This window comes from Lacerta agilis, chromosome 4 (genome assembly GCF_009819535.1).
Source record: "Lacerta agilis isolate rLacAgi1 chromosome 4, rLacAgi1.pri, whole genome shotgun sequence".
Classification (NCBI taxonomy): Eukaryota; Metazoa; Chordata; class Lepidosauria; order Squamata; family Lacertidae; genus Lacerta; species Lacerta agilis.
In genome coordinates, this window is record NC_046315.1 from 34,288,036 (window position 1) to 34,306,303 (window position 18,268).

At 41.7% G+C, this 18,268-nt stretch overlaps 1 long non-coding RNA gene across 1 annotated transcript; it reads left to right on the forward strand.

Moving 5' to 3' along the window:
• The first annotated feature begins 6,109 nt into the window (after nucleotides 1-6,109).
• LOC117045012 lies at nucleotides 6,110-12,441 on the forward strand. Its single transcript, XR_004426385.1, has 3 exons — nucleotides 6,110-6,202; nucleotides 7,722-7,885; nucleotides 12,328-12,441. It is a non-coding gene; the product is annotated as an uncharacterized LOC117045012 (long non-coding RNA).
• Nucleotides 12,442-18,268: the final 5,827 nt, after the last annotated feature.

An 18,268-nucleotide genomic window follows, 5' to 3' on the forward strand; every position in this document is an offset into this window, starting at 1 on the left:
GTGTAGTGGTTAGAGTGTTGGACTAGGACCTAGGATACCAGGGTTCAAATCCCCATTCAGCCATGAAGCTCATTGCTTTGGGATGGTTACTGCTTCTCAGCCTATCCCATCTCAAAGGGTTGTTGTGGGGATTAAATGAAGAGAGATAGAGCCATGTACCATGTTTCACCAAGGCTCAAGGATGTGGACAAAGTGCTTTTATTAGTCAGGGTGACCACTTGTGGTCTGGACCCTTGCCCCTCTTGGCTGATAAAAAACCCCAGCAGGGAGGTGCCAGGGGGCTGGGCCAGGGAGGTGATTAATGTCTCCTTGCTAGAGGGGGTGGCAAAACCACTCCTCAGGAAACCCTCCCTGGATTTGGAAAATCTAATTAGTGGCCAGTTCCTAATCTCTTCTTGGGTAATGTTGCAGTCTCATTGCTGAGCAACAATGTGCAGAGCTCAGTGGAGTGGGAGGTGAGCCAACAGAAGAGGTGTACTTACTTGGAGGCAGAGTCAGCATCCAAAGTCAGGTCCAGTCCTAGGGTCAGGTGAACAGCAATCCACATGGTTAGATGGTCCAGGGATCAGGGCATCTGATACTCATGGAGTCAAGGGTAGCAATATGGTAGGGCCAGGAACTACTAGCATTGTTACTAGCACTTGACTGCTGCTGGAAGCTCTGCTTAAGAAGGCTGAAGCCGGCTGGTTCTCATCAGCACCTTCTCCTCTGTGTCCTTGAAGCTGATCAGCTACAGGTGGAGTCACTCCCCCTTCAGGCTGCTGTTCAGCAGGCAAAGCTGACTCCTGGCCCATGGCAGACAAGGTTCTTGAGCAGGTGGTCACAGACCAGATCCAGGAGCGCTTGGAGGATACTGATTTTCAATCGAGGTTTCGGCCTACATGATGTTATTGCAGAGGGAAAGTGGCAGATGAGGGCCTCAGGAGGGAAATGTGAAATAAAAATAATAATATCAAGAAATTATAACATGCAAGAAATAATATCAAAAAGGAGATATGGTTTTTGGTAATGTCAAGAAAGTCATGAAAACGATGGCAACAGCAACAAATATTTTAGCATGTTGTAGACTAGCAAATGTATAGTGGGCAAATCTTTCAAAGGCTAGAGTACGCTTTTGGTATTATACATTTGTTAGTCATCAATGGGCTTGTTTTTGGTGCAAGAGACTAACACAAATACTCCCCTGGAAGTTGTTACCATGAACACGAGAGCAGTTTTGTCTGCATGGTGTTTTTTGAGCAATTTCAGAGTATGCATGTTTATTATTCAATTGTCTTTAGAGTGAGATCCAAGCACTGGCAAATGTGTCAATGTGTTCGCTATTACACTAAGCTATCATTTCTTTGATAATACGCTGAGCTCTTCTGACAATCTGGTAGTGGGAAACCAGAAGTGGCTTCTGGGAGCTGAAGACTTTGAAAAGCTAGTATTTATCTTCTTACTTCAGTAGAACAGAGGCTTTTTTATTTTTTTATTTGGTAAATCCATCCTGTGTTTTCATTGTTAGACGCATGAGAACCAGGCTCTTGATTTCCTTTAGCACAAAATCCTATTTCAATTTCTAAAGTTGCATGGAAGGGGAAAAGTGTACAACATATGAAAATACAACACCCAATAAGTTAAGAGGTATGAGATATTAATGAATTTTGTTGTTAGAAAATAGATAGAATTATAGGAAATTTTGGAAGTTACAAAAAAGGTATTTACAAGGGACGCAGGAGGAGGAGACAGCAGGAAGTCCCACTACGATGTGAGGAAGTATCATTATTTTTAAGAAATGAAATAAGTTGTTGTGTTTGTTGTTATTGTAGTTATGTTTTTTCTTTATGTTTTTAGTTAAAATTTTAAGAAATATTGTTTTTTTAAAAATACAACACCCAAGGCCTCCACTACCTGAATATCTGAAGTCAGTTTTGATAGGCATCAGACAGAAATGCCTGTAAAATTCACAAAGTTTAATCAAGCTTTGAATAGTGCAAGATTGCCTCCAATGTGGTATTTGGTACATTTGGTGGGTGTGGGGGTATTCTGTTAAGAACAAAGGAGCTGGTTTACTAGGATTGAGAGCAGAGCAGGGGGTAGGTGTGACTGTGCCATGTGCTTCCAACTGGCTCTTGAAACATTTCCTCATTTGCCACCAGCTGGACTTTACAGAGTATTATTTTTGTTGCAACTGCACACATCACCCCCACCGCCAATAACATTTGGTATGCCCTGGTACCAGCAATCTCACTCCATGTTTGTGCACACAACTTGAAGCAATTTCCATCTATGTTCTTAGCACATCTGTCTTCAGAAAGCTCCAAAATAACAGTTTTATTTTGGTGTGATGGATTAGAAGTGTCTGGTCTTCTGTATCAAAGCTACGGCATCATAAATCACAGCTTTTCATTTTTGAGGAATTAAAAAAAAGATATAAAATAAATGGATCTCACATTGAGCATGAATCTGAATCTGAATTATTATGCTTCTTAAAACCCACGAAGAGCAATAACTTAAAAATAGGAGAGGCTATTAAAATCAAATAACTAAAGGAGCAGAGCCTTGGCTTTTAAAAAGAATATTTTCTGTTACTTAATGTGCAGCTGATATGTTTAGCCAAAAATGTTGTGTAAGATGTAGATTTTACAGAAACAAATGTAAAACATGGGGCAAGGTTTTTTTTATAAAAAAAATATACATCAAGGCACAATTAAAGATGAAATCTTTTTTTTTTTTTTACTGCAGAAGTATAACTGGGTAGCTGAGAAGATGCAAATGTCAATAATCAGTCAAACCTGCAAATGTAATTAAGTAGTCAACTATTCATATTATCCAGCATACACACCCAATTTCTCTAAGCAGTGGGAAATTCTATTGCTTCACAGATTTCTCTTGGAAGAGAGAATATGAAGGACCCAAGCTCTTATCAAACTGGTTGCATTTAAGGTGTTTACATGTGACTGGCTAACTGTGCAAAAATTGGTCTGGGTGGTGCAAATCTGATTGCCCATTAAAATGTGCATTCAGCTTAAAACAATGAGGTATGGGTGGACTAATATATACACAATCAGATGGACATCACTGTATAGCAAATTTGGCAGAGGGACGTCAAGAAGGTTCTGCCTAAAGATCTTTACATATGGACAGGCTGCTGTAGGAAGAGGTGCTCCTTCAATCTTTACATTAGGGGTGGGGAACCTCAGACTTGAGGGCAGGATGTGGCCCTCTGCATAAGTTTTGAAAACCATTCCTGACATGTCATGAGGGTTATTGCTTTAAAACTACAAGTCCAAAATCACTTTGGAGACTCGTTTTCTAGATCTGTAGCTCCTGTCACCTCAGTTGATAACATTTTCCGCAATTGTCCGCTTGCTTCCTAATCATACCCTGAAGCCCATCACCATGGCAATAAACAAAATAAAAACAGAAAATGATTTTCTTAGAAGCGTTGAACAAGAAATAGGTTGAAATTCTCTGAATTCGTACGCTAGCTTTGAAACTTCATCACAGAACACGTTTGCCGTTTAAGGAAAATATATTGTTAAGTCTGATGGTGCCCAGGGAAATAGCAAATGGAAATTGGCAAGGAGCATAGAGAGGACTAAATGGGTGTATATAATCTAAATATCTTACCTTTCAAATGATCTGACACTGGCAAGAACAGACTGATGTATTTTGCTAGTGGTTTTGTCATTTACAATTATTCTGTTAAATTCAGAGGGATAATTACATGTTGCATAGACTCTTTTTCTATTTTAATTACTTGTTGCCAGGAAAGATTTCTTAATTAAGATGCTATTTTTACAGACAAACCTTCCTAAGATTAACCCATGCTCCTTTGATAATTCTTAGCACAATTATCACAGATGGGAGAGGGACTGTTTGTAGATAAATTGCATTTAGCAGGGATATATAGAAAAAGGGACGACCAGGCAAACCAGCAACAGAACCCATTTCTGTAAACTCAGATACTACATAATGACTGTACACACAGCAACACAGAGAAAGTTTCCTTACACTGAGTCAGGCCAGTCCAACTGAGTCCAACTAAGACAGTATGGTTGACACTGACAGCCAGTGGATCTTCAGCATTTCAGGTGGGGACCATTCCCAGCTCTACCTAGAGATAATAATAATAAAATAACAATTTATTATTTATACCCTGACCATCTGGCTGGGTTTCCCCAACCACTCTGGGTGATTCCCAACAGAATATTAAAAACACGATAAAACTTCCCTAAACAGGGCTGCCTTCAGATGTCTTCTAAAAGTCTGGTAGTTATTATTCTCTTTAACATCTGGTAGGAGGGTGTTCCACAGGGCGGGCGCCACTACCAAGAAGGCCCTCTGCCTAGTTCCCTGTAACCTCACAACTCTCAGTGAGGGAACCACAAGAAGGCCCTCGGACCTGGACCTCAGTGAACGATGGGGGTGGAGATGCTCCTTCAGGTATACTGGGTCGAGGCTGTTTAGGGCTTTAAAGGTCAGCACCAACACTTTGAATTGTGCTCGGAAACGTACTGGGAGCCAATGTAGGTCTTTCAAGACCAGTGTTGTATGGTCTCAGCAGCAACTCCAGGAGTGAACCTGGAACCATGTGCATGCATTTCCTCTGCTCTATCACTGATCAATGGTCCTTCCCCACATCCCATGAGGAAGGAAGGAGTACTAATTTTTCCTACAACACTATGATAGTGGAAGAGAACAGAAGAAGAGCTAGGAAGCAAACATCTCTTAATGGCTTAGATTCCCAAGGAAATGAAGCTATGTTTTCGAATCATACCAGATGTGGGGGGCAAGGGGGGCTGTAGGGAGGAAGAAAGGAAAGAGAGATGTTTTTGTGTTTCCTGGTATGATGTTAGATATCACTTTATGTATTTACTGAGAATGAAATGGTTATCTACTATATGTTTTGGGAAGTGGTTTGTTTCTCTCTTTGCTAAATATTTGGACACCTTTTTTTTTGGATATCATAACCAAATTTTGCACAACCATTCCTGAGAATGAGTAGCAGGTTTTTGTTTATATGGACACCATTTTGAACCAAGATGGCAGCCTGAAGCTTTCAAAATTGCACAGATTCTCTTACTTTAATAGAATTCTGAGCAACGCTGGGTACCAGGCTGCTAGGCAGGAATAACACACAATAGCATGCAAAAATATACTAAGTGATGTGTGGTAGGAAAAATACAGAACCTGGGTGCTTGCTCAATCAGCTGAGCAACCTGCCTCTCAGACCCCAGACCTTTGTTGGCCTGTTGTGCATGCATGCGAGCAAGTGGGCAGGTGGTTGTTGGTAGTGAATATGGCAACAGGGGCAGCATGGGAAGGCCTGCCTGAACTGCTTGTTTGTTCCCTCGTTTGCTTGTTCTCCAGCCATGCAAACTGCAGTGTGACAACTTTTTTTCTTATTATAAAGTAATGCATGATAAATTAAGATTAAAAAAACCCTAATTTTAAAATTGTGAACCACTTTAAATGTCTGAAGAGATGCATAAGCAACCCAGGCGGAAGCTTAAGAGAACTCATCTAATTTACCTATCTAAATTGACATACAATATCACTTATAAATGAACACAAGCATAATATTTGCTCAGTGCCTAACTCTCTTTGCATTCGTCTATTAGGAGCTTGTTCAGTTGAGAGTGAGATATGGCGAGAAATACTGTTTTGTCCTCCTGGAATAAGATGTTCTCTGTGCTTGTAGTTTTTAATGATAGTCCACAAAAGGAGACCAACAGTGGCAGAACAGTGTACAAAGCTATTGACAGAAAGCTGAGATATGTCAGGGGGCTGCCCATCTCCTCTTTTTATTTATTAAGCCTATATCCCATCATTGCTCCCAAAGGATGCCAGCATGGCAGTTACCAGCCAGCCTTTCAGCGAGTGTGTGAAATGTTTCTAAGCTTGTACCAGTCTAGAAACTTAAAGGGTCTATAGGCTGTTGCCAAGAAGATCAATTCAGTTGCAACTCTGTACATGCCCTGAGACCTTCTCTGTGTGAGAGACACATAGACTAGCTCCAAGAAGCAAGCATGTCAACAGTGCCTTTTCAGAAAAACAAGAGCTAGATATCATTTACTAAAGGAATTCTCAGAGGTGCCTGCCAAGAATCCTCCCAGGAGTGACTGCTGTAGAAGATAATTTCCCCACAATGACGGATATTATGATTGTATTTGCTTAATGAAACCCCAAGAGCTCTGTGCCATATCTAATGCAGGTAATGCCTCTAATTCACTATTAGTTATCCCTTGTGAGCATTGGATCCATCCAGAAACCATATTCTGCCTTAATTAAAGTAAGCACTCTTGTTTGCATTTCCTGAGAAATCCAAGTCTGCCTCTTTCACCAAGTCTAGGGCACCTTGGTGAGAAATAATCAGATTGGCTAAGATGTCTGAGTGACTTTGCCGCAATTCTGTAGCAGGATACATAAATGACATGATAGATAATGATACTGTACATGTTTATCTGACTACCTGTGCCCGTTAGTTATGTAATTTTATCCTTGCCCATCCTGGAAACCAGTGAAAGACCGTTTATAAATTCAGGTTGCCATCCAGAAGGTTGTTCTTTGTTTCTCATCTCTCATTTTCCTCCAACTTTCTTATTTCATGGTTCTTACTCAGTTGTAGTTCTCACCAGATTCAAACTCTAACTATCTGCATGCAAACTGAAGACTCCAACCCACATTGGGGGCTGGCATGCCTGCCATATATCCAGTCCATAATAATAGCCCACAGTATTGGTTTAAGCCATAGTGGGTATGAGATTTCTGCAGCTCCCATTAGCATTATCCAATCACATTAATTGAAGTAGTACCAGTCAGAAGTCTGGTTCTGCACCACACACAACTCTGTAAGCTGTATGGTATTTTTTTTTACATACTTCAGCCTATATGTGGGTACACTGAATACAGTCTGGCCAAATCACACTACTTGAGACTCAGCTATGCAGCTGGAAATAAAATGTTTTAAATGTGTTGTAAAGTGCAAAATACAAATGTGACACTAGATGGTGACAATGAGCTATGCAAAATTCAATGTATTTTTCCAAAACATTTTTAAAGCATTTTCACAGCGTTTTTATATATATATATGTGTGTGTGTGTGTGTGTGTGTGTAGATTCTACCTTGGTTTATTGTAGGATGCCACTGTAGCTACAATCTCTCTGTATGCCACTCCATACATATATATTTGTGTTTGGGATTCCAGGATCCATTAGTACAAAGTATTATCAATAAAGCACAACTATGTTCAGAGACAATAAAGCTCTGGCTACCACATGCTGAGGAGAAACAGAACGGTGGGAATAAAAGTAATTCCAAATAGCCACTCCTGGACTTTCTGATTGATTCATTTAATTAGATGAACCATTGGTCTGATCCTGCATGATTGTTCTTATGTCCTTAAGCCCAGCTTTATCCAAAATAGATAGAAACCTGAATTCACTGTACTTTGCTTTTCTAAACAACATTTCTTCCATCTTGAGCAAAGGTTATTCAGAGTTCTTGGGTGTCGTCCAAACAATCTGAACGACTAAAATGCTGCTGTGGGGATCCAACTATAATGGCGTTGGATAACAGGTACCTAAAAGGTGGAACAGTGTAGCGGTGTCTGAAATGAGAGAGACAACTGTGCTTTTGTGAATGAAACAAACTCCCCTTGTGCCTTTCATCATAGCTCTGTCCGCATTTCTAGACCGTCTCTTACAAAATTGCTTCATGTTCTTTCTATTAGTGGAGAAATCCTCCCAGGTGCCAAAAGGAAAGAAAGAAAGATGTGCTATTAGATTGTACGAGAACTGAGGCCAGGATGTATCTAATGGCAGAGTTTCAGTGGCAAAGAACATTTTGTGCCAAAAAGGGAATTATCACAGCAGGAACTAACAGCACCAGATATCGGTATGTTTGCCAATGCGCACAGCTAATGAAAGGATCTACTTACTGATGCAGAAAGGATTTCTTGCCAGGAATTTGGGAGATGTTTCAAATTATAATTTTGAAAAAGATGGTAGAATCAATTTAGAAAATGTCGGGATTCTAATTTGGTGTAGCTTGTCTTGTCTTGTCTTCTCCTTCTCCTTTTCTCTTTTGTTTAGTTATTTGAAAAAAAAAAACAGTAGATGATCCTGACTCAGAAACATATACAGTGGTACCTTGCTAGACGAATGCCTCGCTAGATGAAAAACTCGCTAGGCGAAAGGCATTTGCTAGTGAAAGGCTGTCTCACAAGACGAATTTTCCTATGGGCTTGCCTCGCAAGACGAAAAAAATCCCGATTTCCCCCCCGTCAAACCACTATTCCCCCGTTTCGCAAGACGAAAAATTCGCTATACGACAGCACTCGCAGAACGAATTAATTTCGTCTTGCGAGGCACCACTGTATGATTGCCATTATTATCAGAGATGACGCAACCCCACGACTGAAGCATTTCAGTTGGAGCATCTTAATGCAGGAACACTAAATGAAATGTGCATGCTCCTATTCCAGTCAGAAGGGTTCAGAACGTAAGAAGTGCCTTCTTGGATCAGACCAAAGGCCCATCTAGTTCAGCACTCTGTTCTCACAGTGACCAACCCATGGGAAGCTTGCAAGCACAACCACACTCTCCCTGCCTGTGATTCCCAGCAACTGTTTTTTTCAAAGGCACTGCTTCTGACAGTGGTGGTGGAATGCAGCCATCATGGAAAGTAGCTATTGGTAGCCTTATTTTCCATGAATTTATCTAATATTTATCTAATAAATGGCTCAAGACCGCAATACCTCAAGGACTGCCTCTTTCCATATGAACCTACTCAGACCCTGAGATCATCTTCTGAGGTCCTTCTTCATGTGCCTCCTCCATGAGAGGTCCAGAGGGTGGTAACTGCCTTCTCTGCAGTGGCTCCGCCTCTGTGGAATGCTCTCCCCAGGGAAGTTCGCCTCGCACCTTCACCTTTAGGCGCCAGGCAAAAACGTTCCTTTTTAACCAGGCCTTTTGTTGATCTAATTTACATCCCGTGGCCTTTTAAAATGTGTTTGTTTGTTTGTTTTTGTGGCAGGGGGGCTATTGAATTGTTGTTTTTATTTTTATTAGGTATTTTGTGGTTTTATATCTTGATTTTATTCTGTGAACTGCCACGAGACCCCCGGGTGTAGGGCAGTATATAAATTCTAATCATCATCATCATCATCTTTTAAAGCTGTCCACACTGGTGGCTATCTCTACCACTTGCAGGAGGGAAGATAAAATACCAGCTTTGCTCACACATCGTGCCAGTATGTAATGAAAGGATAATTCGTGGTAAATTTCCCTTTAGAAGCATTACAAGACATGAATTTTAGGAAATGGCTCTTAGCAACGTATATGATATGATGAATGTTACCACCTAAAGCAATCACACACACACACATTTAGCATATTGTGTGTTTTAACCCCCTCCATTCAACAACCTTTAGCCCATGAGGTTTATCCTCTAGTCAGTATGTTTAGGCTGTCAGCCTAAAGCTGAAAAAGTGGGATTTTCATCCGGGCAAACTTGTACAGGTTTGGCCTACGGTAGCAATTCTAAGTACTAGGTGTGAATTCACTGATTCAGGTAGGTAGCCGTGTTGGTCTGGCGCAGTCAAAATAAATAAATAAATAAATAAAAATTGTCCAGTAGCACATTAGAGACCACCTAAGTTTGTTCTGGATATAAGCTGAAGTGTGCATGCACACTTCTTCAGATACACAGAATTCACAGTGTGAATTCACTGTTATTCTTGAATGAACATACTTTGTTACCATGTTGCATGGCTGGGCAGACTTCTTTTGCCCCTGGCCTCTCATTACTTCAGTCAGATGCTTCCTAGGCACCAGGTGCCATCACTGATTTCAATGATGTCTGGAAATGCTCTTCTGCATTGATGTAAAGACGAGAAAGTCTGGCTTTGACCATCCTTTATTGCACAGGTTGCATCTGCATTTACCACAAATCTTCTCTGTGACATTGCTAGAGAGAATCAGGAATCTACCTGGGGTAGGCATATCTTACCTTAAGCATAACACACACAGACCTCCAGACAGAACTAAATGCCAGAATAAATGCTGAAAACAGCATACAAAAGTCTTCAGTGAGTTTTTAAACTTCTCTGCTGCTCAGACATGAGTGTAAAATAAAAAACAGCCCTCCGTTTCAGGCAGCAGCCACCTGGAACAGCTATAAAATATCAGCACTCTGACAAGCATTTCCTTGCAATCATTTTCCTGAAAATGACAGTCAGCCCTAACGATAGATCTTGTTGAGTATTTAATATGCAATCTCCTTACGGTATTATTCAGACTACATTTTCTGCTTCTGAGTATGTTTTTAGACATCCTCAGGAGTCTTATCAGGTGTCTCTGAGTTTTGAGGATGCAGATCAATCAGCAATGTTAATGATACAGTCAGAAAAGAGATACTGAGACATTTTTACAGTGAAAGGTACTGTGGAAAAGGATAAGGCTTCTGACACTGATTGTGACAAATAAGTTGTGATACCACTTCAAGAAGAGAGGCTATAATGGAAAATAAAGATCTGATAGTGAATTCTGTGACATCATAACATCTAATCCAGGATTTCTTAACCAGGAGATGGCCTACTAAGATTCAATCCAATGCACTCCTTGGGAGCAAGCTCCACTGAATGCAATGAGACTTACTTCCAGGTAAAAGAGAATAGGATAAGGCTGGCTAACTGTTGTATTAAACTTCTGAAGAAACCTGAACAAGAACAGGCTGTTGTGGTAAATCACACTCGTAAGCAGCATTATCTGACTATGCTCAGTGGGTCCTCATTGCAAGACTCCAATGAACTCAACTGATTTGTAGCCACAGTGGGTCATCAAAAAGCCCAAAATGTATTGGCAATACTCTTATGGTTAAAGCTTATTTTACTGTATTGCATTTATATCCTGTGTTTCTTCAGCTAAGGAGAAAGATGGCATACGTGTGGTTCTTTTGTGGCCACAAGGAATATAAAATTTAAACATTAGAGTATTATTTAAAATACAATCTAAATTCCTCCCAATCTTTCTGTACCACTTCCTCTCCTTGGTTGTGTAGTCTCGCCCTCAGCTCGGCAAGTTCCACAAAGTCTATCATCTTCATTTGCTAATCTTCAACTGTTGGTATTTCTTGATTCTTCCAATTCTTGGCGATTAATATTCTTGTTGCTGTTGTGGCATAAAAAAAGAAAGTAATATCCTTTTTGGGAATTTCTTCCCCTATGATTCCCAATAAAAAGGCTTCTGGTTTCTTAATAAAGGTGTCTTTCAACACTTTTTTCATTTCATTATAAATTCTTTCCCAGAAGTCCTTAATCTTGGCGCACGTCCACTACATCCTTCTTTCTCCTTACATTTCCAGCATTTATTATCTAATGTATGATACATTTTTCCAAGTTTTACAGGAGTTAAATACCATCTATACATCATTTTCATCATGTTTTCTCTCAATGCTGTACATGCCATACACTTGTAACATTTTTCCCACAATTCTCTCTTGATTTCTCTGTGAAAGAGTTAAATTGCTCATGCAGGTGGCTGTTTTCTCTGCTGTGTGGACAGGTGCTGCGGTAGATGAAAAGAGCCACCATTTTGTGGTGTCACCGGGGGGGAGGGGAGAGAGAGAAAGGTGCAGCTGTATTCATAGCAATGGCTGCTGCTGTCTCTACCCTCCAGTTAGTTCACCCCAACGTTTCTCTGCATGTGCACAACCTTGTGGAAGAAAAAGCATCTGGGGACATAAATGAGCCAGTTATCTGGCCCAGAATACTGAGGTAGCGAGATCGTTTGTTTGACACAAAATGGCAATTCTTAGGCCATATGCCTCCTGAAGGGATATCAAATTAGCCCATAAAAGATCAACCATCTGGGACAGGAAATCCTTCTTATATACTGTCAGAGTGCTGTGTCAGACTATGGCTCTGACTGCATTGTTACTAAGCAGTGGAACTGATTTTCAAAGAGACAGCATAACTGAAAATGGCTGGCCAGGATTCAAACTGGGTGTCAGATTTTTTTTGTTTTGTTTTTTGAAATGCATAATTTTCTGATATGGGAAAATATGTTTGATGAATTAATTGAGCTCTTTTTTCTTGTTATTTAATGCCCACAACTAGATCTCAGTTTTACTCATTAATCTAATTTATTTAACTCAATTTTCTTTTGCAGTTTTTTTCCCTTTTTGCTCCCTCTGTGGACTGTGTGATTTGAATATTCAACGAAGTCTGGGAACAGTCAGTTAAGTGAGCTGCTTCTGAGTGCTCACAGCAGGGTGCCTTTTTTCTCCCTAATTGCTTGATCATCACTCTTATAACTAAACTTTGGATTTCTCCACAGAGAGTGAAGAGCAATTTAAAGAATAAAAGAGGAGGCGGAAGGAGGTGTCTTTGAAAACTCTAAAAACTTTTTGAAAGGCTAGACAAGCCCTGTTTTCCATGTTTTACTTGAAAATACCCCCCCCCCCAAATATATTTAAATAATGATTAACTATTCAAATCATGTGAGCTGTTTGTGTTGTGTGGCATGCCTGTAAATACATTAAATAGAAAGATATGTGTTGGTAGCCAATCGTCATCTTTACTCTGTGAGCACCAAGCAAGCATGGGGTAGTAACAGTAGTATCTGCTTGTTGCTGTGCCTAAAATGAAAGAAAGAAAATAATTATCTATTTTTCTCCGTCATAGAATCACAGAATTGTAGAGTTGAAAGGGACCCTGCGGGTCATCTAGTCCAACCCCCTGCAATGCAGGAATCTCAGCTAGATAATACAAGACAGGTGACCATCCAACCTCTGTATAAATACCTGCAAGGAAGGAGAGTTCACCACCTCTCATGGGAATCTGTTCCGCTGTTGAACAATTATTCCTGTTTAGTCAGAATCTCATTTCTTGTAACTTGAATTTGGTTCCGGTCCTAGCCTCTGGAACAGGAGATGAACAGAAATAAGCAACCAGTATTTATTTTGGAGCATTCTTTCTTTTTATTGCATTAGCCACAAGATCGTTCTCCTCCTCACAGTTCATCTATGAGCAGTGGAAGAAGAGACTGCCAATAACATTTTGACTGTCTTATAAATATGGATTCAATTGCTTATTATGATGGCAGTGATAAAAAGGATGGAAACATTTTAAGATTCTGTAACACACTGTCCAATTACTACACAAAAGCAGCCAAGATACATGGCTACTCCCAATTCAATTTACAAAATGAAATCAATGTCAATCGCGTACAAGGAGCGCTCTAGTGGATTGTGATTCTCAACAGAAAAGAGGCTACCAGAAATCTGTGAAACTGCAAGCACAGAAGTTAATTATTCCTGAATTGCTGACAGATTGTGCCTACCTCTGGCATATCTTTAGTCAACTAGGAAGATGTGTTTAACATGGGGTGTGAGAAACAAAAATAAGAGACAGCAACAAATAAGAGACTAGAAGGTAGAATGCTCTTTCCTGGACCTTCCCACCAAACTTCTGAAGTTGGTGAAATGACCAAGACAGCCCCTCTCTACTTATCTTAGCACCCATGGGAAGGAGGCAGTCTTTCAGATATTTGGGGCCTAAACCACTTAGGGCTTTAAACACTAAAATGAGCATCTTGAATTGGGTCCAGAAACAAACTGGCAAATCGTGTCCTCCACGTGTTGCGGTGAGATCATCTAAACAGCCTCCCTGTTGTGGCGCGGGACCATTTGGATAGCCACAACTCCCCATTGGCTGCCCCTCAGTTGCTGGGGCAGAAATTTGGCTTGTTGGGATGTCTATTGGCTACCGAGGGGCTATTTAAGCTGCTGCACATCGCTGGCAGCTTTTTCTTTCCTGTGATGTGCATCGGATCACCCTCCCTCCCTCCCTATAATTAGGGCTGTTCTTTTGGCCTTGCTATGCCTGTCTAGGGTTGTCTGTTTTTGGAACAGGGGCCCGGTAGGAATTTTGCCACTTGGCTGATTGGCTGGTGCCACTTGGTTTTTGCCTACCGTGTAGCAAATCGTCACAACTTTGTTAGGTTGGCGGTTAGGCATTGGTTCTATGTTTTGCAGAGGGGAAGTGGTTGGCTGTGTCTGCCCCTCCATTGCTGCTGCTAGGGAATTCAGTTAAAGGAATCCAGGGGGCTCACTTTGCTTTTGCCTGATCCCCTTTCAGGGGTTAGGGCCACACCAGAGTCCCTGGGAGCATATGGGGTGAACTGGAGCCTGCACTCAACTCTGTGCTCCCCCAGTATGTTTTCCCTTACTGACCTGTGGTGGTGTCCAGTTGTCAGTTCTGTTCCTGCCACGGTGCAGGGTCAGGTAGTCGGGAACCAATGCCTAGGCAACTACTCCCATGCTGTAATTCAATCAAGTTGTGGCCAAAATTAATGCCAAAAGCTTTAAACTAAAATTCTGTGTCTATTGTGTTTTTATTTGGGGGTGGTTTTGGGGGTCTTCACACGCAATCAATTAAATCACACCAGCCACAGGCACCTGGAGGGAGAAATGGTGTATGTTACCTATATGAGTCTGCCATTGCTGGACAGGCATGGAGTTTAGCCACAGAGGAGCAGCAACCATTAAATCTGTAGAGATTCTCATTCTTTCACCCGCATGCCCAATACAGTTTAATGTTCCACTATTCACATAGGAAGATGGAAAGTTGTATATATATGTATTTTGGGTACTCAGAGAAACACTCTGCAACAGATTTGGTGGTTATTACTCACCGACTTACCATTTTAAAAGAGCTATTTGAATTGGCCTGAAGTGAAATCACACAATGTAATGTTTACTCTGAGAGCTATGTTGTTTTGGACTAGGTCCAACATGAGTTGTATAAAAATACCCTAAGAATTCACTCACACCTGTGCATTACAAAGCAACAATGTTGTGTTTAATATGCATCACACCTCTGGCATCTGCATGAAGCACAGCCAGAAATAGCAGGAACTACTCAATCACTCCTCTGAAAATGGCCTAGGACTCTACGACTCTTTCGCTGCTACTGTTTCTAAAGTACTACATAAAGTCTGCAAAAAAGGAATTTCACATTGAATCCAGGCTTGTCAGCTGCATGCAGGCAGAGCCAGTTGGATCCCCCCTGTCTCCTCCATCCTATTACTTGCATCAAATTACTGTATCTAAAAAGATGATATACATATCCAGGTGAGCCTCTTTAATGCCTTGTTTGCTGCTGCTGCTGCTGCTGCTTTTTTCTTGCTAGTTCTCTTGTCGAATTGCATAACAAAACTCACCATTTATAAAAGTTTCCTCAAAAGCATCATTCTAGAATTGTTAAAACAATCAGTAATTGCGATTCTCAGTCTTGTTAGGAATCCATCCCCCAGCGCTGACCCACCCACGAAGCAAGGTGAGGTGACAGCCTGAGGCGGCAGGATCCACCAGGGCAGTGGATCCTGGTGTGGATGTTTCTTCCCCACCTTATTCCTGATCTCCCCTCACCTCTTATTTCCTGGTGGGGAGGAGAGTGACATTTTGGGATCCGCCTCAGGTGCCAGAATGCCTTGAGCCAGCCCTGCCCTCACCCTTATTTCCCAAGTAATCCAACGGACTGCCTCGATGACCGAGTTTTGCTGGCACAATTTTAAAATGAAAAGGGGATGAAGGAGGCCGTTGATCACAAATGGTGAATGTGCTTTCATAAGCATGCAATTTTATAATACACACATATGTTTAGGAATCTGACCCACAGCAGGTGGCCACTAGCTCCGTTCAGAAATGCATTCAGGTAATTTCAGAGCTCTTTACTTGCTTAATAATGTTGTAAGCCAGCCCATGTGCATTTGGGAATACATACATGGGGTCCTGGACTTCTGTTCCTAAGTCATACCCTGGCAGCACCACTATAGCTGCACTTGACGGTGAACCTTGAATATGGAATAAATCCAGCTGAAATGAGAAGGAGAATACAAAAGGAAAGGTTGCATCCGATGAAGTTGTGCTATTCACACAGGACTCGGGTTGCACAAACAGAACCTTCCCCCGCCCCCTTTCCTCTTCCCACGTGTCCCTGATTAATCTTTTCTGGAGGCTTGGAAGAACCCTGAGAACATATGTGGGGAGGCACATGGAGGGCAGGAGAGAGTGGGGAAGTTCCATGGAGCAAGTGGAAGTCGTTGCACAAATAGGAAGACTTTGTCGGATACACCCTTAAAGGTACAGGGTGGTTAAATGCCTAGGCATAATGAAAGCGCTTCAACAACAAGGCTGAGTTTGGGTTTCACAAGGTAAACAAATGAAATATAATTCAGTGCTAACAAGGAGGGAGGGAAATCTATGCAGAGGCAGCTCTAGAAATGGAAGGACTAAGCTAAAGTCTGACTGGTAGAAGAGCTTAGTATTTATTTTCAGGTGACCAGAAGCTACACCAGGGGCAGAGTTTGGTCTTTCAAATTTTCAGTGGTGCCTTGTGCGAGGCCAAAATTTGGTAGCCATCTACCTCTTGCCTTCTGTTCTGCTCAATTCACTACTTCATAGTTGTGACACCATGCAGTGCCTCCTAGGCTTGCTGACCAGTGTGGCGGAACTGGCTGCATTGCCCTAAATCTGTCTCTGGCTACATGGATCCTTTGCAAAAGGATTAGTGTGGAAATTCATGTTCTTAAGTGTTTTATGTTATCCAGGGGCCTAATTCCGAGTCACCCCAGGAATTCTATCTAGACACTTTGCTTTGAAATGTGAATGAGAGCCATGAACATTCAGGCCCATCTGGGTCTTGAGTCAGCTCACTTTTGAAAAGAAAGATACCGAAGAAGTAGAACAGAGTGAGAAACATTCTCATGCAGGAACTAATTTAATCCCCTGGCAGTGATATATAATTTCCCAATTACAAAGATGCTATAAATGATGCCAAGAAGGGTTTAAAGTATTACTCATTTCACCTACCTCAGGGCATAAAAACTAATCCTGGGTCTCAATAGATGCATCAGCCAAAGGATAAGGTTATATTGCAGACACTGGATACTAAACAGAAAACTATTTGGGGGTGGGAGCGGGGATTACAAAAATAGGAAGCTCATAATATATACATGCAGCCTGATCCTATGTTTGCTTGCGTGTCGAGGTCCCCAATCACCCCTCAAGTAAAACACACGTCACACCATATATAAGTTTAAGGTTTTTGGCATTAATTTGGCCACAACTTTATTGAATACAAAATAAGTGAGTGGTTGCTTAGGCATTGGTTAAGACTATCTGTCCCGCTGGGGACAGAACTGACATCCACCCGCCTGTGGAGTCAGTATAGGGGAAAACGCTTTGGGGAGAGAATGTGCGCCCGTTCTCCCCAAATGCTCCCAGGGGCTCTTGCGTGGGCCCTGTCCCCCGACCGGGGGAAACGGACAAGCATGGTGAGCCCCTGGATTCCTTTAACGGAATTCCCTGTGCAGCAGTAGCCTTGAAGGGGCAACCACAGCCAACCTGCCCCTTCGCAGCATAGGAGGGGCAACCACAGCCAACTCTGCCCCTCCTAAACCAATTTATAACCAATGCCTAACCACCAACCTTACAAGTTGTGACTAATTGCTACGCAGTAGGCGAAAACCAAATGGCACCAGCCAATCAGCCAAGTGGAAAAAATTCCTACCAGGCCCCTGCTACAATGCAGACGACCCCATGACAGGCATAGCAAGGTCAATGCAGAGGCCTAATAACAGGGCGGGAGGGCGGGCGATCCTATGCACGAAGCCAGGAGGGCTCCGATGCTGAGTGCAGGGTCATTTATAGGCTCTGGACTGTCCACCAACAAGTTGCAACATAGAAATCTCCCCAACGACAGCCAGAGCCCAATCGCAGTAGTGGCCATCCATACAAACCCGCCCAGCAGTAGAGGGGTGACTTGCTAGCCCCCACCGCAACACGTGCTCTCCATGAAGGAGAACACGCTTTCTCAGAAATAAACCCAAATTACTTACTGCAAGACAATTTACTGCTAAATACTCCCAGGATTGCAGTTTTAAGGTCTAGACATATGCACCTCTATACAAAACTGATTTTAAAAATCCCTGAATAACAAGTGCAGGTGATATTTGGTAGACTAAAAAAAAAAAAAATCCCATTCTTCCCGGCCCCAAACAATCAGAGGCCGCACCAGGCCTCAATCGCCAGTCTTTCTGTCCCAAAAAAGTGAATAGAATTCATTATAATTCTACTATATAATTCATGGCAGCTTTAGTCAAATGTATTTGAGAATTGCCTACAAACGGCAAAATGTATTCCAAAGTCACCAGTAATATTAGTAATGATGATGATATTAATAAAGGTATACCGGTACTATATCTTTGCAGGCGA